Genomic DNA, 25,643 nt, shown 5'->3' on the forward strand with positions numbered 1-25,643 from the left:
TTTGTAGCTATATCCTGCCGGCCTGATTTCTCTTCCTCCTCCTCCTTGTAAACTCTAAGTCCCATCTCTTTCTGGAGCCCCAAAGCCCTGAATCAGGCTGACAACTCTTTGTTTTCTGACTCTGCTCCATCAATGATTCACTCGCTCGTCTACTGTCAGACTTTAGAGGCACATTGCAACAACCCAGCTGTCTGAGACACAGTCCTTTGAAATTAGTGAAAATGACCCAAAACGTTGAAAAGAGCAGGGAAGAAGGAGCTTCAGCACCTTAGTCCAGAGCCCTGAAGAACGTTAAAACCACAGTGAGCTCATCGTCTTATTCAGCCTGGAGAAAAGCATGCAGAAAATTTCTTGCAGGTGAATAAGATGATGAGAGGCATTGGTCGTGTGAATAGCCAAAGGCTTTTTCCCAGGGTTGAAACGGATAACACGATGGGGCATAGGTTTAAGCTGCTTGGAAATAGGTACAGAGGAGATGTCAGAGCTAAGTTTTTTTAAACAAAGAGTGGTGTTTGTGTGGAATGCACTGCCAGCGACGGTGGTGGAGGTGGATACAATGAAGTCTTGTAAGAGAATCTTAGAAAGGTACATGGAGCTTATGAAAATAGAGGGCTATACGGTTGGGTAACTCTAAGCAGTTTCTAGAGTAGGTTACATGGTCGGCACAACATTGTGGGCCGAAGGGTCTGTAATGTGCTGTAGATTTCTATGATTCTATGACATTCAAGGGAAATCTCCTATCCCACGGAGTGGTGACATGTTGTAACCTGTCATCACAGGGAGAGTGAGAGGGAAATGGCAGGGATAGATTGTGATATACTGATATGGAACAGAAACATGGGCAGGAACTAAATGGGCCGAGTGGCCTCTCTACTGTACATCGTGAGTGTGGTAGAGACAGTAAGTACCTGAGACACGGAATTTGATACAGAACTAATTTGTCTTTCACAGATCCATAATATTAAACACCACTCTAGTTTAGGGCTAACATCAGCAGAACTGACTCCTCCAATGCTCAGTGACTATGGTTCGGTCCTGGGTGGGATGAGCAGCCGCAAGAACTGCAGATTTTGACAGTAACAGAAAAGGAAGATGAGGCTCTGTTCTGGGGAGATGTTGAAAAAGAGGATTTGCCATAAATGCCAGCTGAACTGAATGTGGATAAATCATCTGGTACAGATAGATTGTATGTGAGGAAACTGCGAAGTTGTGGTCAGAATCTTCCAACATCTACAGCTTTGGGGTGCATCTGAGGACAAGAGAATAGGATATACAGTATTTTTGCTCAAAAGAGATGCAAGGATAAATCTAGCAATCCTAGATCAGGCAGATTAACCTCAGTGTAGGAAAGCCTTGCAAATGATAATCAGTCTCAGAACTAACACTTCGACAAAGTGTGACAATAACAGAAAAAATAGATTTATGAAAGGCAAGTCATGTTGAACTGATTAAATAATGGAGAGGGGGATTGATAGTTAGATATGGCCCTGGTGGCTAAAGGGATCAGGGGGTATGGAGAGAAGGCAGGTACAGGGTTCTGAGTTGGATGATCAGCCATGATCATACTGAATGGCGGTGCAGGCTCGAAGGGCCGAAGGGCCTACTCCTGCACCTATTTTCTATGTTTCTAACAGTCCCTCAGTTACCTTGATGGCTAAATATTTAACATAGAGCTGATTTGAAGTTCCTCCCTGATGTGAAGTTGCTGGCGTTGCACCAGCTGGGATGATTGAGTAAACCTGTTTGCTCACTCCGGACAGAAATGTGGCCTCTATTTTATTGTAAACTCACCCGAGCATCATAAAGTGGATTAAGTGAATGAGTCATTTCGCACACACGGAGCAGATGAACGGCCGAATCCCAGTGCGAAACTGTTGGTGCACAGGTATTTTAAAATCTATCCCTGCCGTTCAGCTCTCACTCTCACTGTGATAACAGGTTGGAACAAGTCACCACTCCCTGGGAGAAGAGACTTCCGCTGAATTACATAGAATCACAGGAACCTACAGCACATTACAGTCACTTCGGTCCAGGATGTTGCTCCAGCATTTTGCGTGCGTGTTTGTGTGTGTACATGTCAAGCAACTGCAGAATCTCTTGTTTTTTATATCTGCATTGTAAGAGGGTTTTACTTTGGCATGAAACACAGGGAATGCCTGTTGATATTCAGTATATTGTTTATGGGAGTTGCTGTCTGCATTAAAACAGGTGCTGAGTTTTTTGTACATACAAACACTGATCCATGGGCATGGAACCGGTGCTTGCAGACACTTTTAATGGCATCGTGATTACCCAGAAAGCCCAGCGTTTAAATTACGCAGTCGCTGACTCACCGATTGAATGCGCTGGCGTCAGGGTTGCCGATGTTCCCGAATATCACGCATGCGCACAGTACACAACCGGCCTCGTGTGCATCCGATTGCAGGTAAGAACGATTCTCTGGTCGGACTTTTTCCAACACCGATTCTTCCCTTTCTCTCTCGATCACTATAAGGGCCCCAGGGGGCTTCCGGCTGATGAGGGAATGGGAACCGATGGGTCTCTCAGACAGAGCTGAGCCCCAGCTGTCTAAATGCAAGGATCGGGAACTCGGAGAAAGGGAACAAAATCTTTTACATCAGCTGTTGAGAAAATCACCTTTGTTCTGCCTCCAATTACAAACAAGAGAAAATCGGCAGATGCTGGAAATCCGAGCAACACACACAAATTGCTGGAGGAACTCAGCATTAGTACTCTTTTCCATAGATGCTGCCTGGCCTGCTGAGTTCCTCCAGCATTTTGTGTCTGTTGCTTGTTCCACCTCCTCTTGTTCTGGACTTTTCTACCCGTGAGAACATGTTTTGACCCACTCTCTCTGGATCCATAATGATATCCAACACATTGTCCTGGGCAACAAGTAGCTTTCACATCGCAAATGTGCCAGACTCCAATGAGACAGACTACTGCCCTTCCCTTCATATTCATTGGCATTGCCATCACTGAGTTCACCACCGTCAGTCACCTGGGGGAGGGTTCAGGGGAAATATTTATGTACAATACAGAAACTGGTGTTACCTGTGTGTACTGTGGTGACGCAAAAGTTGCTGGAGAAAGAAGGATTTTGGCACATTGGCCTTCATAAGCCAATGTACTGAGTACAGGAGATGGATGCTATGTTGACTCTGTATGAGAAATTGGTGATGCCTAACTTGGGACTATTGTGTGCAGTTTTGGTCACCTACCTAGAGGAAAGAAGTAAAAGAGGTTGAAAGAGTTCAGAGAAAATTCAGAAGGATATTGCTACGTCTGGAGGACTTGGTTATAAGGAAAGATTGAACAGGTCAGGACTTTATTCCTTGGAATGTAAAAGATTAAGGGAAGATTTGATGGAATTGTACCAAAATTATGAGGGTTATAGATAGGGTAAATGCAAGCTGGCTTTAACCACTGAGATGGTGTGGGACTACAACCAGAGGCCATGGGTTAAGGGTGAAAGGTGAAACGTTAAGGGGAACATGAGGGGAAACTTTTTCACACAGATGGTCATCCAGGTGTGGAATGAGCAGCCAGCAGAAGTGGTGAATGTGAGCTCAGTTTCACCATTTAAGAGGTTTGTGTAGGTACCTGGATGGTAGGGATATGGGAATAAAACATTTAAATAGTTCAGCACAAACTAGATGGGCCAAAGGGTCTGTTTCTGTGTTGTACTTTTCTATGACTGTGACAAGAACCTGAAATAATACTAATATTCACTCTAATTCCTTTTAACAGACCAACCATTCATCTCAGCAGCAAATTTTTATATGGCATTAAAACTGCGGCACTTTAAATTAACAGTGCATAAAAGAAGGTCCCAGCTGCAGGTCAACAAAGGCTATTTGTGTGAGAGTGTTTCAGTTCCTTTGGGGCCAGGCACCCATACAGCTCAGTGGGAACAGGGAATAATACCAATAGAGAGAATCAAACTGAGCCAAGTCAGAGATTTGAGATGGCAGAAATGCCCCATTCTTATTGAGACAGGAAGAGCATCAGGGAGCTTGATTCCAGATACCAACACTGTGCCCAGTTAGAAGATGATTTCTCCTTCCAACTTGGGTTGATCCTTACTGTAACAGTGTGAAGTCAGTTCACACCTTGGCAACTCGAGTGATCTCATCTGAAATGTCCTTCACCCATTGATGGATTTTGTAAATCTTTTTACAGATTAAAAACGACAAGGAATCTCTCTGCAGGAATCTTCAAAACAATACACCAGTTTTTCTGTCTCTGTCCAGATACTGAAGAACTGGAGCAAGTGATTCACTCAATCATCAGTCCTGCTCTGACTGTGGGGAGGAATTCACTTGGTCATCTAACCTGAAGGTACATCAGCGAGTTCACACTGGGGAGAGGCCGTTCACCTGCTCAGACTGCGGGAAGGGATTCGTTCAGTCATCCGACCTACTGGTGCACAAGCGAGTTCACACTGGGGAGAGGCCATTCACCTGCTCAGACTGTGGGAAGGGATTCCTTTCATCATCTAAACTGAAGGTACATCAGAGAGTTCACACTTGAGAGAGGCCATTCACCTGCTCAGACTGCGGGAAGGGTTTCACTCGGTCATTCCACCTGCAGAGACACCAACGAGTTCACATTGGATCGAGGCCTTTCACCTGTTCAGACATTGGAAAGAGTTTCTCTCAGCCATCTCCATCAAATGTGCATCATTGAGTTCACACTGGGGAGAGACCGTTCACCTGCTGTGAATGTAGGAAGGGATTCACTCAGTCATTTAACCTTGTGACACACTACCGGGTTCACACTGGGAGGAAGTTTCAATAAGCTGAATGCTGGATATTTGTCCATCACCGTTGCTGAATGCAATTTCGAGAGTGACTGTCGGTGCTGAACTCTGCAATTACTGCTGCTGCTCACCACACCCAGTTCTGCGCCCTGGTCACTGGGCATGGGAGGAGTTTCTTCTGCTGCACATTCACCTTTAATGGGACTGTTGTTTAATATCCTGGATCTGAGGCAAATAAATCAGTTCTGTTGGAATTCTTGTCTCTGGTACTTAGTGAATTTATAATGCACCTAGTGTACAGTAAAGAGTCAACTCAGGCCAGCTGGACCCTGCCAGTGATTCTGTTCCACGATAGTCCTTTTAAATCCTCCCCTGTTGTTCCCCTCTTGCTCTCCCTGTGGTGATGGGTTCCAAACAGTCACCACTGTGTGGGTGAAGGGGTTCCCCTTGAATTTTCTGCAGACTGAAGAAGTCAAATTGACTGCAGTTCTAGCTGACATGTTCTTCACCCCTCAAATCCCTGGGCTGAGGAAGAATGACATTGGTAGTTCACCTTCTTATTTCCACATTATAGGTCATTTTCCCTGCTTCTGAAGGGTTAACAAAGAAACATAGAAAACCTACAGCACAATACAGGCCCTTCAGCCCACAAAGTTTTACCAAACATGCCCCTACCTTAAAAATTACTAGGGTTACCCATAGCCCTCTGCTTTTCTAAGCTCCATGTACCAATCCAAAAGTCTTTTCAAATACCTGATCGTATACACCTCCACCACTGTCGTCGGCAGCCCATTCCAGGCGCTCACCACTCTCTGCATAAAAACTTACCGCAGACATCTCCTTTGTACCTACTCCCAAGCACCTTAAATCTGTGTCCTCTTGTGGCAGCCCTGGGGCAAAAAAGCCCCTGGCTATCCACACGATCAATGCCTCGCATCATCTTATACACCTCTGTCAGGTTACCTCTCATCCTTCTTCACTCCAAGGAGAAAACGCCGAGTTCACTCAACCTGTCTTCAGATAGCATGTCCCCCCCCCTCCCAATCCAGGCAACATCCTTGTACATCTCCTCTGCACCCCTTCTGTGGTTTCCACATCCTTCCTGTAGTGAGGCAACCAGAACTGACAACAGTACTCCAAGTGGGTTCTGACCAGCATCCTACATAGCTGCCAGGGTTGTTAGAAAAAGCCACTGTCCTCTCAAGACTGAAAACAGAATGAGAAGCCATTAGTTGGATGTTGAACGGAGCAGGGTCAGAAACCAGAGGCGAGTCTGCACAGGGTAGAGTTTGGGGCTCTGGACGATGGTCGGGGTAAGAACGTATGATGAGGAGAAGGGAATCAGCAGCGGGGTGTGGCAATAAATGACAGAGTAGCAACATTTGGAAGCTGATTGACAGAGAAAGTAATTTGGTTGTCTGACTGATGACAGAAACAATGCCTGTGGTGAGGTGCTCCACTGGTCGAGGAACATGTGTGTTGGGAATGGTTTTATCTATTGAGGGAGTTGTTCCTGCTTGGTTATCCTGTAATATTATATCTGGATGGTTATTATGGATTGTCCTATCTGAAATAATGTATTGACTATCATATAAATTGTGAGATTTTGACTCTAAAACCGGATCAGGCTTGAATTTATGGTGCCTTTATGAAGTTACGGTGGACATTCATAAGTTTATATTTTAAAGCAAGGTTTTAGTGAATGATATTTGCTATTTGATTGTACCTGTGTACGTAATCTGATTGAGTTCAACTGCTGCAGGATCCCAGAATGTGTTGGACTGTGTCTGGTTTCTCTTGGCATTTTCTGCATTAATCACCTTGCTTGTTTGTATTTTATGCATTTTTGATTTATTTTCTTTGTTAACCACCTTGGCCTGTATTTCTGCGAGGAATCCCTCTGTTTCAGGGAAGAGGTCTCCAACTCTCAGTCAGGGGCTCGATGCTTCCTTGTCACCATTTCATCTGCTCAGATCATTGGGATGCCTCCCAAGGAGGGTGATACTCATTCCACTGGTTAGTTATTTCTTCCATAGTGGTAATACATTTTTCTGAGTTGGCTTCTCAATTAAGTTTTCTGGCCTGTGTTTTTTTTTATCAGACTTTCATATATACTCATTATACTCATATAATCATGTTTATTTTTGATGAAAATAGATAGTTTAGAAATTCTATCAGACTGTTGGGTGATTTTTTTTTAATGTTTGCTTTCCAACCCTACGCCACCTTCCTGATGATTTGATTTGATTTGACTTTTTACCAACACAGCCACAGCACCCTCTCTGCCTACCTGTGTCTCCTTTCCAGAAACGTACCAGTATATGGGACACAAGAGATACAGCAGATGCTGGAAGTTTAGAGCAACAAGACAATGTATGTGAGGAGCTCAACAGGTCAGGCAGCATCTATCGATGGGAATCAATGTTTTGGGCCAAGACCCTTCATCGGAACTCTTGATACACAGTTATCTGGAATATCGTCGGCAGCCCATACCATGCACTCACCACTCTCTGAGTAAAATACTTACCCCTGACATCTCCTCTGTACCTACTCCCAAGCACCTTAAACCCATGCCTTCTTGTGGCAGCCATTTCAGCCCTGGGAAAAAGCCTCTGACTGCCCTAAATGATCAGTGCCTCTTGTCATCTTATACACCTCTATCAGGTCACCTCTCATCCTCTGTAGCTCCAAGGAGAAAAGGCCAAGTTCACTCAACCTATTCTCATAAGGCATGCTCCCCAATCCAGGCAACATCCTTGTAAATCTCCTCTGCACCCTTTCTATGGCTTTCACATCCTTCCTGTAGTGAGGCGACCAGAACTCAGCACAGTACTCTTCAGTGGGGTCTGACCAGGGTCCTATATAGCTGCAACATTACCTCTCGGCTCCTAAATTCAATTCCACCATTGATGAAGGCCAATACACCGTACGCCTTCTTAACCACAGAGTCAACCTGTGCAGCTGCTTTGAGCATCCTGTGGACTCGGACCCCAAGATCCCTCTGATCCTCCACACTGCCAAGATCTTACCATTAATACTACATTCTGCCATCATACTTGACCTAACAAAATGAACCATCTCACACTTATCTGGGTTGAACTCCATCTGCCACTTCTCAGCCCAGTTTTGCAGCCTATCAATGTCCGCTGTAATCTCTGACAGCCCTCCACACTATTGACAACACCACCAACCTTTGTGTCATCAGCAAACTTGCTACCCCATCCCTCCACTTCCTCATCCAGGTCATTTATAAATATGATGAAGAGTAAGTGTCCCAGAACAGATCCCTGAGGCACATCACTGGTCACTGCTCACCATGTTGAGCCCAGCTGGGGATCAGCTATTCTGGATTTGGTGTTGTGCAATGAACCGAATTAGAGCACTTAAGGTAAAAGAACCCTGAGGAGAGAATGATCTTAATATAATTGAATTCACACTGAAATTTGAGAAGGAGAAGCTAAAGTGAGATCTATCAATATAACCGTGGAATAAGGACAAATACAGAGGAATGAGAGGGGAATTGGTCAAATTTGATAACAGACAAAAAACACTGGCAGGGATGACGGTAAAGCATCAAAGGCTGTAAATGCGGGAAGCAATTCGGAAGACACAGGATATATACATTGAAAAAGGAACGACTATTCTAAAGAGAGCGTCATACAACCACGGCTAATGAGAAGGCAAAGCCAACATAAAAGCCAGAGAGAGGGCATATAACAGAGCAAAAATTGGTGGGAAGCTAGATGATTGGGAAGCTTTTATAAACCAACAAGAGGCAACTAAAAAATTAATTAAGAAAAAAAAGATGGAATACGAAGTTACAAGATGATACCAAATGTTTCTTCAGGTCTATGAAGTGTAAAAGAGGCAAGAGTGGATGTCGGACCGGGGGAAAACGATGCCTGGGGAGGGTGGGTGACAAGGAGATGGCGGCTGAACTGAATAAGTATTTCACACCAGTCTTCATTGTGGATGCACCTAGTGGGATGCTGTATGTCCAGATGTCAGTGGTCAGAAGTGTGTGAAGTTGTCGTTACTCGAGAGAAGGTTCCTGGCAAACAGAAAGGTCTGAAGGTAAATAGATCACCTGGACTAGATGGTGTACATCCCAGAGTTCTGGAAGAGGTGGCCGAAGAGATTGTGGAGGGATGAGCAATGAAGTTTCAAGAATCAGTGGAGTGAGTCTGGTATGGTTGCGGAAGACTGCAAATTCGGAAATGTATCTCCACTACTCAAGAAGGGAGAGAGATTGAAGAACGGAAATTTTAGTACAGTTCGTCTGACCTCACTGGTTGGGTAGATATTGAAGTCGGATGTTGGGGATGTGTTTCCAGAGCATTTCGAGGCACGTGATAAAATCGGCACTCAGCATGTTTGCCTCCAGGAAAATCTTGCCTAGAAAGTGTGTTGAAATTCTTTGAATTTATTGAAGTCATTATAAGCAAGCTAGACAAAGGAGAATCGGGTAATGATGTACATCTGCATTTTCAGAAGGTCTTTGACGAGGTGCCACACATGAGGCTAGTTAACAAGTTATGAATCCATGACATTACATGAAAGATTATTGTATGGATAAAACAGTGGCTGATTGGCAAAGGATAGTAATAAAGGGGACGTTTTCTGTTTGGCTGCCAGTGATTAGTGATGTTCCACAGGACTTGGATGGCAGAATTGATAGCTTTATTGGAAAGTTTGCCAATGATATCAAGATAGCTGGAGGACCGGGCAGAGAGGCTATAAAAGAGGCTATAAAAGACCAGGCAGAGAGGCTGTAAAAGGACTTTGACGATTCAAGGAATGGGTGTAAATATGGCAGATGGAATACCGTGTAGGGAAGCGTATAGTCATGCACGTTTGGAAAAGAAATACTGGGGTACACTATTTTCTAAATAGTCTAAACTTAGGAGCCCTTGTGCAGGATTCCCTAAAGGATAATTTATAAGTTGAGGTGGCAGTGAGGCCAAATGCGATTTCAGGAGGACTAGAATATAAAAGCAAGAACTTAATGTTGAGGCTTTATAAAGCATTGGTGAAGCTTCACTTAGATTATTGTAAGCAGTTTTGCACCCCTTATCTTAGAAAGGATGGGCTAAGACTGGAGAGAGTCTAAAGGATTGAATGTCCTATCCTATGAAGACCATTTGATGATTCTGGGCCTGTATTCACTGAAATTCAAAAGAATGAAAGGTGATATAATTGAAACTTATCGAATGTTGAAAGACCTCAGTAGACTGATATGTCCCATGGTGGGAGAGTCTAGGACCAGAGGAAACTGTTTCGGAACAGAGGGGCGTCCTTCTGGAACGAAGCTGAGATTAGACAGAGGGTGGTGGATCTGTGGAATTCATTGCCACGTGCAGTTCTAGAAACCAAGACTTCATGTCTAGCGATCGTCCGTCTATAGAGAGTTTGTCAACCTATAATAATTATTGTTTTTCAGCTGCAGCTGGTAAAACTTGAGGTGCAGGCATCGCAAAGCATAATCATTTCTCAGTTTGCGCGGAATCTGTCTACTCAGATCGCGGGATGTCTCTCTGGAGGGACATGAATGGATAACTTCATCTTCCATAGTGACCATTTCTTCATTTTTCTGGATAGTGCTTTCATTTAACTTTAGTGTTGTGTACTTCTTATTAGTTTTACACACGGTGGCATGGAGTGCTCAATCCTGGTTTCGTTGAGGAAAACTTTATCCTTGGGTATATTACTTCACCCCTCCCCATCTCCAGTTTCACCCATGACCTCCCACCTTGGACTTCTTCCTCCCCTGTCCCCTCTACATCCCTTACCCTGACTTTGCATCTTTTTTTCCCCCAAAAATGCCAAGACCTCAAGAATATTGGGGCAGAAGTGAGAATAGGTGCTATTACAGAGGAGAAAATGTGCTTTGGAAGCTGGAAGGTCTGAAGGTAGATAAGACTCCCGGCCAAATGGTGTAAACCCAAGGGTTCAGGAAGAGGGAGCTGAAGAGTTTGTGCAGACATTAAGGACATAGAGCACGACAGCACAGAATAATGCCATTCGGCCAATCTGGTCTGTGCCAACCTATCAATCTGCTGAGTTCCAGCAACTTCCACTGGGACCATATTCCCCCTCCCATCTATGAACCCATCCAATCTTCTCTGAGATGTTGAAATCGAACCTGCCACTTGCACTGGCACCCCATTCCACAACCTCACCGCCTCTGAGTGAAGAAATTCCCCCTCATGTTTCTCTTAAGGAATGAGTAATGATCTTTCAAGAATCACTAGATTTGGGAATGGTTATGGTGAACTAGAAAGTTGCAAATGCCACTCCGTTCTTTAAGAGGGGAGGGAGGGATAAGAAAGAAAATTATAGGACAGTTAGTCTGACCTCAGTAGGTGGGGAGATGTTGGAGTCCATTAACGATGAGGATTCAGGGTACTTGGAGGTGCACAATACAGTACGGCCAAAGTAGGCATGGTTTTCTTCAGGAGAAATCTTGCCTGACAGATCTGTTGGAATTCTCTGATGAAACAACAGGCAGGACACACAAAGGAGAGGCAGTGGATGCTGTTTGTTCGGATTTTCAGATGGTCTTTAACAAGGTGCTGCACATGAGGCTACCTAACAAGATCATAGCTCATGGTGTTTGATGTTTCTGTGCCTGTTCCCACAGGAAGTTTGGAAGTTCCTGAATACTGTAAAACCCGAGATAGAAAGGATGTGAGAGGACGTTTCCCATAGTGCAGAGCCCAGGACCAGGGGGCAGACTCTCAGATGAGACGGAAATCAATTTAGACCAGAAATGAGGAGGAATTCTCCTGCTGTATCTCATGATCTTATGATTGTTTAACACGGCCGTTTCTGACCTGTACTTTTGTGGCCATCCCCCTCACTCTCTTACATACTTATCTCTCTCCACCTCAGATGCACCCAGCCTTCACACCCTCGGGGCAGTGAATCCCAAAGATTGTACACTCAGCCAGATAGATGGACACTTCCCTGATCCCAGTGGAACTGCATCTCCACACACACTCCTCACTTGAGATGACTGTCTATACTCATGACACAGGACATCACATCACTGTCATTCTCTTAATACCTTGTGTGACCTGCTGATCTCTGGGTATCCTCCCTCAAAAAGCTTCTCCTCGGTCACCATCTGTGAGATTATATAAAAAACAATTAAAACGATCTCTCAGACAGCTCCTGTACTCCTCCACCCCGGACTATGTTTCGCTGCTTAAAACTCTCCCACTTCAGCCCCTTCCTTTCTCCCTTTCCCCTTCCAAACTCCAGATATCCCACCAGATCCGAATCCACTGTAAGGACATTTATATCTCACAAGCGGCTGTACAAACCCGTGTCCTTCTCTGATACAGAGGTCACTGACGCTCCACCGCCATCCCAGTCTGCACCAACAGCCCATGACTGTGACAGCTGTTCCCAGACTCTGGGGTTTTGTAACAAACACGATGTTAACAGCAAGATTAGACAGTGATGAATTTGAAAAGAGATTGTTGCTCATTGAAAGGATGCCCGAGCGTCCGATACAACGGAGCAGATCCTCCCGTTGACAACTTTATTTGACCGACCCGGGTCACGGAACGTCCGATCATCCCAGTTCCTCACAACAGCAACCCCACCCGACTACGGTCCCACACCCTTCCCTCCACTCACCCCACACCCACAGTCCACCCATAACCTCTACCCACACACAGACAGATACCCTTCGCCCCAAACCCTCTCCCAGCCTGGGAACAACAACTGATCCCACCACCCGGGCTCGGGGGCAAAGCTAAAATCGGGGCTGCGGGACCGGAGAGCCCGGAGCCTCCAGCCGTCCAGCAGAACTCGGTCCCGGCCCTTTCGCACTGCAGTCAGCCCCCAACTTACACAAAAGCGGGATCGGTCCTTCCTCACCGCCGCCTGAACAGGAGAACCGCCGGCGACGGCTGCGGTCGGCACAGCGACTGCGTTTAGCGGGAGGTTCGCCGCAGCACCACCCGTGGTCGGAGGTCTGCACATCGCCACCGGTGTCGGAGCTCCTCCACAGCGCCACCGGGGTCGGAGCTCCTCACAGCGCTACCGGTGTCGGAGCTCCCCACAGCGCCACCAGTGGCTGGAGCTCCCCACAGCGCCTCCAGTGTCGGAGCTCCCCACGGCGCCACCAGTGGTCGGAGCTCCCCACAGCGCCTCCGGTGGCGGAGCTCCTCCACAGCGCCACCGGGGTCGGAGCTCCCCATGGCGCCACCGGGGTCGGAGCTCCCCACGGCGCCTCCAGTGTCGGAGCTCCTCCTCAGCGCTTCCGGTGTCGGAGCTCGCCACAGTGCCACCAGTGTCGGAGCTCCTCACGGCGCCACCGGTGTCGGAGCTCCCCACAGCGCCACCGGTGTCGGAGCTCCTCACAGCGCTACCGGTGTCGGAGCTCCCCACGGCGCCACCAGTGGTCGGAGCTCCCCACAGCGCCACCAGTGTCGGAGCTCCCCACAGCGCCTCCAGTGTCGGAGCTCCCCACAGCGCCTCCAGTGGTCGGAGCTCCCCTCAGCGCCACCAGTGGTCGGAGCTCCCCTCAGCGCCACCAGTGTCGGAGCTCCCCACAGCGCCTCCAGTGTCGGAGCTCCCCACGGCGCCTCCAGTGGTCGGAGCTCCCCTCAGCGCCACCAGTGTCGGAGCTTGCCACAGCGCCACCGGCGTAGGAGCTCCCCACCGCTGAAAACCAACGCTCCAGGAGCTGCGCTATTGCCATTGGTGAAAAGGAATGTCAATCACTGGTTAGACCCAATAGCAGAAGCGGACCAGCGGAGAGGGCGGTAACCCCGCTGGTTCCGTCTTCCGCTTCGGCGCCGATTTCTCCGTGAAAGCGGAACAAACCCCGAAGTAAATGTCCGCTTTCTGATTTATTTCCATTTCCATCCGAGGGAAGCCGGGGGCGTTTGTGAAGCGTCTCCTGCGGCCGGAGTCTGATGTATCGCCGAGAGGTAGGAGGAGACGTACGAAGGCGTGAACTCGGAGACCTGGGCCTTCACCCGGCCTTGCGTGTCTGGATCCTGTCAAATGTCCGGCAGGTGGTCAGAGTGGCTCCCGCACCTCTGTCTCTCCGACCCCCGGCACACACACACCCTGTCCCCTTCACTCTCCGTGTGTTCACCCGTGACACACACACACACACACCCTGTCCCCTTCACTCTCCGTGTGTTCACCCGTGACACACACACACACCCTGTCCCCTTCACTCTCCGTGTGTTCACCCGTGACACACACACACCCTGTCCCCTTCACTCTCCGTGTGTTCACCCGTGACACACACACACACCCTGTCCCCTTCACTCTCCGTGTGTTCACCCGTGACACACACACCTACACCCTGTCCCCTTCACTCTCCGTGTGTTCACCCGTGACCGTGACACACACCCTGTCCCCTTCACTCTCCGTGTGTTCACCCGTGACACACACACACACCCTGTCCCCTTCACTCTCCGTGTGTTCACCCGTGACACACACACACACCCTGTCCCCTTCACTCTCCGTGTGTTCACCCGTGACACACACACCTACACCCTGTCCCCTTCACTCTCCGTGTGTTCACCCGTGACCGTGACACACACCCTGTCCCCTTCACTCTCCGTGTGTTCACCCGTGACACACACACACACCCTGTCCCCTTCACTCTCCGTGTGTTCACCCGTGACACACACACACCCTGTCCCCTTCACTCTCCGTGTGTTCACCCGTGACACACACACACACCCTGTCCCCTTCACTCTCCGTGTGTTCACCCGTGACACACACACACACCCTGTCCCCTTCACTCTCCGTGTGTTCACCCGTGAGACACACACACCCTGTCCCCTTCACTCTCCGTGTGTTCACCTGTGACACACACACACACCCTGTCCCCTTCACTCTCCCTGTGTTGACCCGTGACACACACACACACCCTGTCCCCTTCACTCTCCGTGTGTTCACCCGTCACACACACACACACACCCTGCCCCCTTCACTCTCCGTGTGTTCACCCGTGACACACACACACACACACCCTGTCCCCTTCACTCTCCGTGTGTTCACCCGTGACACACACACACACCCTGTCCCCTTCACTCTCCGTGTGTTCACCCGTGACACACACACACACCCTGTCCCCTTCACTCTCCGTGTGTTCACCCGTGAGACACACACACCCTGTCCCCTTCACTCTCCGTGTGTTCACCTGTGACACACACACACACCCTGTCCCCTTCACTCTCCCTGTGTTGACCCGTGACACACACACACACCCTGTCCCCTTCACTCTCCGTGTGTTCACCCGTGACACACACACACACCCTGTCCCCTTCACTCTCCGTGTGTTCACCCGTGACACACACACACCCACCCTGTCCCCTTCACTCTCCGTGTGTTCACCCGTGACACACACACACACACACCCTGTCCCCTTCACTCTCCGTGTGTTCACCCGTGACACACACACACACCCTGTCCCCTTCACTCTCCGTGTGTTCATCCGTGACACACACACACACCCTGTCCCCTTCACCCTCCCTGTGTTCACCCGTGACACACACACACACACACCCTGTCCCCTTCACTCTCCGTGTGTTCACCTGTGACACACACACACACCCTGTCCCCTTCACTCTCCCTGTGTTGACCCGTGACACACACACACACCCTGTCCCCTTCACTCTCCGTGTGTTCACCCGTGACACACACACACACCCTGTCCCCTTCACTCTCCGTGTGTTCACCCGTGACACACACACACCCACCCTGTCCCCTTCACTCTCCGTGTGTTCACCCGTGACACACACACACACACACCCTGTCCCCTTCACTCTCCGTGTGTTCACCCGTGACACACACACACACCCTGTCCCCTTCACTCTCCGTGTGTTCATCCGTGACACACACACACACCCTGTCCCCTTCACCCTCCCTGTGTTCACCCGTGACACACACACACACACACCCTGTCCCCTTCACTCTCCGTGTGTTCACCCGTGACACACACACACACCCTGTCCCCTTCACCCTCCGTGTGTTCACCCGTGACACACACACACACACACCCTGTCCCCTTCACTCTCCGTGTGTTCACCAGTGACACACACACACACACACCCTGTCCCCTTCACTCTCCGTGTGTTCACCAGTGACACACACACACACCCTGTCCCCTTCACCCTCCATGTGTTCACCCGTGACACACACACACACACACCCTGTCCCCTTCACTCTCCGTGTGTTCACCCGTGACACACACACACCCTGTCCCCTTCACTCTCCGTGTGTTCACCCGTGACACACACACACACCCTGTCCCCTTCACCCTCCGTGTGTTCACCCGTGACACACACACACACACACCCTGTCCCCTTCACTCTCCGTGTGTTCACCCGTGACACACACACACACCCTGTCCCCTTCACTCTCCGTGTGTTCACCCGTGACACACACACACCCACCCTGTCCCCTTCACTCTCCGTGTGTTCACCCGTGACACACACACACACACACCCTGTCCCCTTCACCCTCCGTGTGTTCACCCGTGACACACACACACACCCTGTCCCCTTCACCCTCCGTGTGTTCACCCGTGACACACACACACACACACCCTGTCCCCTTCACTCTCCGTGTGTTCACCCGTGACACACACACACACCCTGTCCCCTTCACTCTCCGTGTGTTCACCCGTGACACACACACACACCCTGTCCCCTTCACTCTCCGTGTGTTCACCCGTGACACACACACACCCACCCTGTCCCCTTCACTCTCCGTGTGTTCACCCGTGACACACACACACACACACCCTGTCCCCTTCACTCTCCGTGTGTTCACCAGTGACACACACACACACCCTGTCCCCTTCACCCTCCATGTGTTCACCCGTGACACACACACACACACACCCTGTCCCCTTCACTCTCCGTGTGTTCACCCGTGACACACACACACCCTGTCCCCTTCACTCTCCGTGTGTTCACCCGTGACACACACACACACCCTGTCCCCTTCACTCTCCGTGTGTTCACCCGTGACACACACACACACACCCTGTCCCCTTCACCCTCCGTGTGTTCACCCGTGACACACACACACACACACACACACCCTGTCCCCTTCACTCTCCGTGTGTTCACCCGTGACACACACACACACACCCTGTCCCCTTCACTCTCCGTGTGTTCACCCGTGACACACACACACACCCTGTCCCCTTCACTCTCCGTGTGTTCACCCGTGACACACACACACCCTGTCCCCTTCACTCTCCGTGTGTTCACCCGTGACACACACACACACACACACCCTGTCCCCTTCACTCTCCGTGTGTTCACCCATGACACACACACACACCCGGCCCCCTTCACTCTCCGTGTGTTCACCGTGACACACACACACCCTGTCCCCTTCACTCTCCGTGTGTTCACCCGTGACACACACACACACACACACCCTGTCCCCTTCACTCTCCGTGTGTTCACCCGTGACACACACACACACACACACCCTGTCCCCTTCACTCTCCGTGTGTTCACCCATGACACACACACACACCCGGTCCCCTTCACTCTCCGTGTGTTCACCCGTGACACACACACACACCCTGTCCCCTTCACTCTCCGTGTGTTCACCCGTGACAGACACACACACCCTGTCCCCTTCACTCTCCGTGTGTTCACCCGTGACAGACACACACACCCTGTCCCCTTCACTCTCCGTGTGTTCACCCGTGACACACACACCCTGTCCCCTTCACTCTCCGTGTGTTCACCCGTGACCCACACACACACCCTGTCCCCTTCACTCTCCGTGTGTTCACCCGTGACACACACACACCCTGTCCCCTTCACTCTCCGTGTGTTCACCCGTGACACACACACACCCTGTCCCCTTCACTCTCCGTGTGTTCACCCGTGACACACACACACCCTGTCCCCTTCACTCTCCGTGTGTTCACCCGTGACACACACACACCCTGTCCCCTACACTCTCCGTGTGTTCACCCGTGACACCCACACACACACTGTCCCCTTCACTCTCCGTGTGTTCACCCGTGACACACACACACACCCTGTCCCCTTCACTCTCCGTGTGTTCACCCGTGACACACACACACCCTGTCCCCTTCACTCTCCGTGTGTTCACCCGTGACACACACACACACCCTGTCCCCTTCACTCTCCGTGTGTTCACCCGTGACACACACACACACACACCCTGTCCCCTTCACTCTCCGTGTGTTCACCCGTGACACACACACACACACACACCCTGTCCCCTTCACTCTCCGTGTGTTCACCCATGACACACACACACACCCGGTCCCCTTCACTCTCCGTGTGTTCACCGTGACACACACACACCCTGTCCCCTTCACTCTCCGTGTGTTCACCCGTGACACACACACACCCTGTCCCCTTCACTCTCCGTGTGTTCACCCGTGACACACACACACACACCCTGTCCCCTTCACTCTCCGTGTGTTCACCCATGACACACACACACACCCGGTCCCCTTCACTCTCCGTGTGTTCACCCGTGACACACACACACACACCCTGTCCCCTTCACTCTCCGTGTGTTCACCCGTGACACACACGCACACACACCCTGTCCCCTTCACTCTCCGTGTGTTCACCCGTGACACACACACACACACACACCCTGTCCCCTTCACTCTCCGTGTGTTCACCCGTGACACACACACACACACACACCCTGTCCCCTTCACTCTCCGTGTGTTCACCCATGACACACACACACACCCGGTCCCCTTCACTCTCCGTGTGTTCACCCGTGACACACACACACACCCTGTCCCCTTCACTCTCCGTGTGTTCACCCGTGACACACACACACACACCCTGTCCCCTTCACTCTCCGTGTGTTCACCCGTGACACACACACACACCCTGTCCCCTTCACTCTCCGTGTGTTCACCCGTGACACACACACACACACACCCTGTCCCCTTCACTCTCCGTGTGTTCACCCATGACACACACACACACCCGGTCCCCTTCACTCTCCGTGTGTTCACCCATGACACACACACACACCCGGTCCCCTTCACTCTCTGTGTGTTCACCCGTGACACACACACACACACCCTGTCCCCTTCACTCTCCGTGTGTTCACCCGTGACACACACACACACCCGGTCCCCTTCACTCTCCGTGTGTTCACCCGTGACACACACACACACACACCCTGTCCCCTTCACTCTCTGTGTGTTCACCCATGATACACACACACACCCGGTCCCCTTCACTCTCCGTGTGTTCACCCGTGACACACACACACACACACACACACCCTGTCCCCTTCACTCTCCGTGTGTTCACCCGTGACACACACACACCCTGTCCCCTTCACTCTCCGTGTGTTCACCCGTGACACACACACACACCCTGTCCCCTTCACTCTCCGTGTGTTCACCCGTGACACACACACCCTGTCCCCTTCACTCTCCGTGTGTTCACCCATGACACACACACACACCCGGCCCCCTTCACTCTCCGTGTGTTCACCCGTGACACACACACACACACACACACCCTGTCCCCTTCACTCTCCGTGTGTTCACCCGTGACACACACACACACACACACCCTGTCCCCTTCACTCTCCGTGTGTTCACCCGTGACACACACACACCCTGTCCCCTTCACTCTCCGTGTGTTCACCCGTGACACACACACACACACACACACACACACACACACACACACACACACACACACACACACACACACACACACACCCTGTCCCCTTCACTCTCCGTGTGTTCACCCATGACCGTGTCGCCATCCACAGCTGCAATCTGCAGGTTAAATCCGCTGACTGACCGGTCTCATCTCCAATAATAATAGGTCAGCCGGCAGAGAAGGAGTCATCACCCCGACTCAAGGAAACAACCTCTGCCTCCCGGTGACAGAAACAACGGAGCTGGTTGTGGGCGACAGGAGGAATGGAGATAGGGGCCAAATTCAACATTTCCAAGTCTGTTATTGACACAAAATGCATATTTCAATACTGATCAAGGCACAATGTGTTTTATTTATTGTTAATGGCATAAAACATATTTATAGATGGTTACTGACACAGAATCGTATAATTTGTGTTCTGTGTGTTATCTGAATGTACTTGCCTGTGATGCTGCTGCAAGTCAGTGTTTCTCTGTTCCTGTACCTTCCCGTACTTGTGCACTTGGCAATAAATTCAACAGGACCTGAGACAACTCAGTGAGATTTGATTAGTGACGATCACCTTGGCAGCTCGGTAGGTTGAATGTCTGAGACAGTACGCTGTTAAATGCAAAACCCTGAACAGTGTTGATGATCAGAGGGATCTTAGACTCCAAGTTCATTGCTCCCTGAGAGAGACTGCACAGATTGATCAGGTGGTTAAGAAGGCAAATGGCGTGGTTGTCTTCATTAGTTGATGCATTGAGTTCAAACGTCAGGAAGTTGTGTTGCAGCTTTATAAAACTCCAGTCAGGCCACATCCGGAGTGTTTCATACAGTTCTGATCACCCCACTCTGGGAAGGATGACGGGGCTTTGGAGAGGGCGCAGAAGAGGTTAGCCTGGGTTAGAGGGCATGAGCTGTAATGAGAGGCTGGACAAACTTGGGTTGTTTTCTCCAGAGCGGAACAGGCTGGCCTGAGACTGGATGGACGTTTATAAGATTATGAGAGGAACAGATGGAGTGGACAGACGATTCAAAGAGGTTGAAAAGTCGAATACATTTAAGGTCAGAGGAGATGTGAGGGGCAAGTTTCAGTGAGTTTTGTTCTTAGTAACATTAAGCAGAAATGTTTGTTTTTCCTTTTTATTGTTAATGTGCTTCATTGTCTTTCATGTTAAAGTTAGACCTGCGGTGAGAGATTTATTGGAAGAAAAACCCCAACTGGAAGCGAACCACGACTGAAGATGAGGGAACAGCAACAAGTGAACCAGCCCGAGGATTGAGAGCATCAACTGGAGAGCACCCATCTGACTCGGAGAATCCAGTGATTCAGTCAGGAGAAAGTTTGGTGAGTCTCATTTACTCAAACACTGGTCCTTTAGACATTGCGTACCTGTACAAAGGAAGGCAGGAAATAGTTGGTGTGAGACTGAATGTGCCCAGAAGAACCAGTTATGCCTCTGTCAGACCCAGCTGCAATCACTCCAGGTCTGGTAATGTGCTTCCAGCAGCCCAGCCCTTTAATACCACTCCCATTCTGTGGAAGTCGAATCCAGATAAAGTCTCTCAGAGACCGTGTAAGTACAAACTCTTTATTCCACGCACTTTGGCCTTACTCAGTTAGCCGCTCAAACAGGAACAGTGTATGACTGTTCTGCCCAATCCACTAACTGACTAACAATTCCCCTTACACCACAGATATATCCGTCCAGATACCCCCCACACAAGACAGGCTGGAGCCAAAGTTATTTGCTAAAGACAAATTACAAAATAGTCATAATGGCTTACACACACACAACAGACTGAATCTGTCCTACCTCTACACATGAGTGCACAAGGAGATAAGCATCCTGAAACCCCAGCTAGCCACCCTCAAGGAGAAATGTGGCTCAGCGTGGCTTAGCACATCTGTTGACCATCAGCAGTTTCTTTCAGAAAAACAGGCTGCTATTGTTTAACAAAGAGTTAATCCTTTAACATATCTTATCATTAGATTCAACTTTATTGTCATTGTGCTGAGTACAAATACAAAGCCAATGAAATGCATTTAGCATCTGACCAGAAATGCAAAGAATAGTGTTACTTACAAAATAACTGTGAATTAAAAAAGTGCTACAGCACACAAATATGAAAGTACTGAGACAGTACAATATGGGTGCAATACTGCTTAGCGCTGTGATGTGAGGTTCAGCAGGGTCACAGCCTCAGGGAAGAAGCTCTTCCTGTGCCTGCTGGTGCAGGAGCGGAGGCTCCTGTAGCGCCTACCGGATGGGAGGAGAGTAACAAGTCCATGGTTAGGGTGAGATGCATCCTTGATAATGTGTTTCGCCCTGCCCAGGCAGCGTTTATGGTAGATGTTCTCAATGGTGGGCAAGTGGGTGCCGATAATCCGCTGTGCAGTTTTCATCACACACTGGAGTGCTTTGCAGTCCGATACGGGACAATTGCCATACCACACTGAGATGCAGTTGGTGAGTATGCTCTCAATGGTACAGCGGTAAAAGTCCGTCAATATCCTGGGACAGAGGTGAGCTTTCTTCATGCTGCGCAGGAAATAAAGGCGTGTTGCGCCTTTTTGATCAGGATGGAGGAGTTCAGGGACCAGGTGAGATCCGCGGAAATGTGGACACCGAGGAATTTGAAGCTTGATACACGCTCCATTACAGATCCGTTGTTGTAGATGGGGACGTGAGTGTGACTCCCGCCATGCCTGAAGTCCACAATGATCTCCTTTTGACCAGTACATGATGATCAAAGCAGTAATGTTTTACAGAGAAAGCAACCGAATACAGCATTGACTTATCAGTGGGTAAAAACAGTGTACAACAGTAATTATAACAATGATATCTACAACTATTAGGCCATAATGCAATATCATGCCCCACATATTACCGAACAGGCCTTTGAAGACCCCCATTTCGACCCTTTGGTGACCCCATGTAAATCCTGCCCTATTTAATGCTGCAGTCTCCTCGGCCAGAGAGGGATGTAATGTTAGTAGGCTCATTAGGGAAATAAGTGTAGCATTCTGCGTCAATAATAGCACAGGTTCCCCCTTTCTCAGCTGGGATAAAATCTAAAGCCATACGATTCTGTAGGACTGTTTGCCAAATTGCAATAATTTCAGTGGATATTTTTGTTCCTTGGGCCTGTGTTTCTGTCAGGGCCCCTGCAGTATTGTGGCCAGCTCCTCAAGTGCTGTAGCCAAATTGATTATCTCTCGTGAATTCCTGGCTACTCCATAGGAGAGAAAAGTGATCATCCAAAGTTGTTCAGTCTTAGTTATTCTTCTCTGCTGCTGGCCACCTGCAAGTATGGCCAGGATGCATGTTTCCCAGTATAGGAACTTCTGTTTGGTGGAGGCCTGAGATACCATCCCTCAAAACACTGACAGCCATGGTCATCTCTGACTAGACCACAGTTCCTCACCTCTCTCCCCCGGGTGTTATTTGAGAAAGCCCAGGCTGAGAGTTCCTCACTCTGGTTGAGCGGGATTTCTGACATTGTAATCGTAGTTTTACCATGCTGTGGAGTTTCAGCACAAACCCAGCAGACACCTAGTTCTACCTGTTTGGCATAGGTGTGACAGAGAGACAGAAAGGTGTTAACATGGGGGCCCCCGGATGCTGGGGTGAGCCCTCTGAAAGACATAAACACAAATACCACTATCAACCAATACATCTTCCTTTAGTCCGAGAGAGTCCTTCTACTCAGTTCCTTCAGTAACATGTTTGCAGTCTGTTCGATGTATCCACCGAGATTGCCCCTTCAGTTTCACAGACGTGGGAGTGGTCAGTAACACCTGATATGGTCCTCTCCACCGAGGTCTGAGATTCCCTCGATCCCAGTTCTTGATCAGGACAAAATCCCCAGGTTCTAGGGTGAGATAGTCACTCCTCTCTGCGGGGTAGTTCTCTTCCTTGCAAGCCTGTCGTACCTGTGAATGTAATGCTTGGAAAATTTTGGTTAGTTTGCATGTATATTTCCCCATCTCTTCCCCTAGGGTATGCATATTGAATTTTGCTGGTAGACTTACTGGGAACAATGGTACCCAAGGTCTTGGTCCCCAGGGTGTCCTCATGGGCCGTCCATAAATGATTTCAGCTGGTGACAACCCTGTTTTCCCCTGTGGGGTAACCCTCATGTGGAACAGGGCTAACGGTAGAACCTTCAACCAAGTGAGTCCAGTCTCCACCGTTAGTTTGGCCAATTTACTCTTCAGAGTGCCATTGGCTCTTTCCACAATGCCAGTGGGCCGTGGGTTGTGTACACAGTAGAATTGTTGCTGGATAGCCAAGTTGTTACATGTTGTTACATGTCTCTTTATCTACTTTCACCACAAAGCGTGGGCCATTGTCAGAGCTCAGTATCTCTCAGTTTCTCAGTACCTGGGAATTATTTCCCATAATAATACCTTCACAACAGTCATACCAGTATTATTGGTAGTTGGAATAGCTTCAATCCATCTACTAAACACATCTATAATAACTAAGGAGTATCTATAGCAATATACTCTAGGCAATACAATAAAATCAACTTGTAGACACGAGAAAGATTCACCTGTCAAGGGAGTCGTACCCGGTGTGCAGGGTACAGGTTACCGACCATTCCCTCCTTTTCCAGGTGTGTACAATTATGTATATAATCGACCAATATTGGTAAAAACTGTGTAGGAACACAAACCTGTCCCACTGGGGTGATCTGAAAACCTGGGTCGGGGTCTTTCCGACACCCCATCTGGGACCACAGTTTGAGCTCCTCCTCAGAGGCGTCCCCCTGAAAAGTACGTACCTCCCGCATGTCTGGCAAACCCGTTCTGCTTCAGTCACAGAGGGTTGCTTGACGGGAACCCGAGGGGACTACAACTACCGAGGATTGTGCTGCACTTTTCACTGTCTAATCTGCTAAAGCGTTGCCTTTAGTGACCCGGTCAGACATGTGGCTGTGGGCCGCACATTTAGTAATAGCCAGAACTCGGGGTAGCTGTAGAGCGGTGAGCACGAGGGGTGATTGATAAGTTCTTGGCCTAAGGTAGAAGGAGTCAATTTTAGAAAACCTCACATATTTATTTTTCAACATAGCCCGGTCCTACATTTACACACTTAGTCCAGCGGTCGTGCTGCATACGGATCTTGGACCTCCAGAAAGTGTCCACAGCAGGGGTGATTGATAAATTTGTAGCCTAAGGTAGAAGGAGATGAGTTATACAGCTCTCGTTAATTAAGATGTTCACCTTTAATACTAGTTCCTGTTGGGGTTGATATGGTTTGGAAAACCGGGTCCCAATAATATGTCAAAGCTTGTTGCATTTGATTTTGGTCATTGTCAGGCCAATACTTATTATTAGTTTTAATCATGTTGGCTAATTTAATTGGTCAGCATTCTTAATTACTTAGATAAGAGAGTTCACTAAATCAAGGTTTTAATTACAGATTGATAAATTGTCCAGTCCTTATCAGGTATTCCCTTTGCAAGGCCCTGATTTAATTACAGAGAGATGTTCATTCCTGTCCTTATCGGCGAGTCCTCCTCTCTTTACTCAAATGAGGATACAATGTATAATATTATCAGCTAAAGAGGGTGCAAGGTATAATGTTATCAGCTCTCAGTGCATCTCTCTGCAAGCCGCAGAGAACCAGTAATGAGCCTGTCTTAGCTAACCGCAGAAGACAGAGTTTACTTGTTCAAAAATTCCTATACAGTCCCAGTTATCCTTGCAGCCAGAGGTTACATAGGATCAAAATGATTTTTTTAATATCCTCAATTCCTCAGGAGGGTTCAGGGGAAATATTTATGTACAATACAGAAACTGGTGTTACCTGTGTATATTGTGCCCATGCAAAAGTTGCTGGAGAATTTACAAGTGGGAAGAAGTGGAGTGATATTTGGAAATCTGACTTTTTGAAGCGTAATTCAGCAAGCAAACCAAATATGGACAATGTGCAAAAGCTCTGGTGAGAAAATCCTTCATTACCCGTTACAGGCCTGTTACATAGGTTGTGTGAGAATGCAGATGGGACTCGATCAAACCCAGAGGAAATCAAAGTTCTTATTGACAATGATTTGATAGCTGTTAAAATGAATACCACTCTATATAAAATTCACTGTGCACACTGGGTAAAAAAAAGCACAATACAAGATTTATGTGCACACTGGTCATTGCAAATTAGGGAGGACATTGGTGGGAAGGTGGGGAGACCTCCAGTGTCCCTGAT

At 48.9% G+C, this 25,643-nt stretch overlaps 3 protein-coding genes across 5 annotated transcripts in view; 1 reads left to right on the plus strand and 2 right to left on the minus strand.

Annotated features, from left to right (window-relative positions):
• The window catches only part of LOC140208249 (NACHT, LRR and PYD domains-containing protein 3-like), a 128,629-nt gene that overhangs the window by 79,204 nt on the left and 23,782 nt on the right, over positions 1-25,643 (minus strand). The window lies entirely within an intron of this gene.
• Positions 1-25,643, minus strand: part of LOC140208309 (uncharacterized) — a 292,599-nt gene that overhangs the window by 26,006 nt on the left and 240,950 nt on the right. The gene's annotated exons all lie outside the window — the stretch shown is intronic.
• The window catches only part of LOC140208282 (uncharacterized), a 60,379-nt gene continuing 48,265 nt past the window's right edge, over positions 13,530-25,643 (plus strand). Inside the window, exons 1-2 of one of the 3 annotated variants that reach the window (XR_011888716.1) lie at positions 13,530-13,707; positions 20,609-20,776. The gene's annotated coding sequence lies outside the window, so the exon portion shown is untranslated. The remainder of the gene's footprint in view (positions 13,708-20,608; positions 20,777-25,643) is intronic. The other 2 variants (XM_072276863.1, XM_072276864.1) reach the window with 2 other exon arrangements.

This window comes from Mobula birostris, chromosome 13 (genome assembly GCF_030028105.1).
Source record: "Mobula birostris isolate sMobBir1 chromosome 13, sMobBir1.hap1, whole genome shotgun sequence".
NCBI lineage: Eukaryota > Metazoa > Chordata > Chondrichthyes > Myliobatiformes > Myliobatidae > Mobula > Mobula birostris.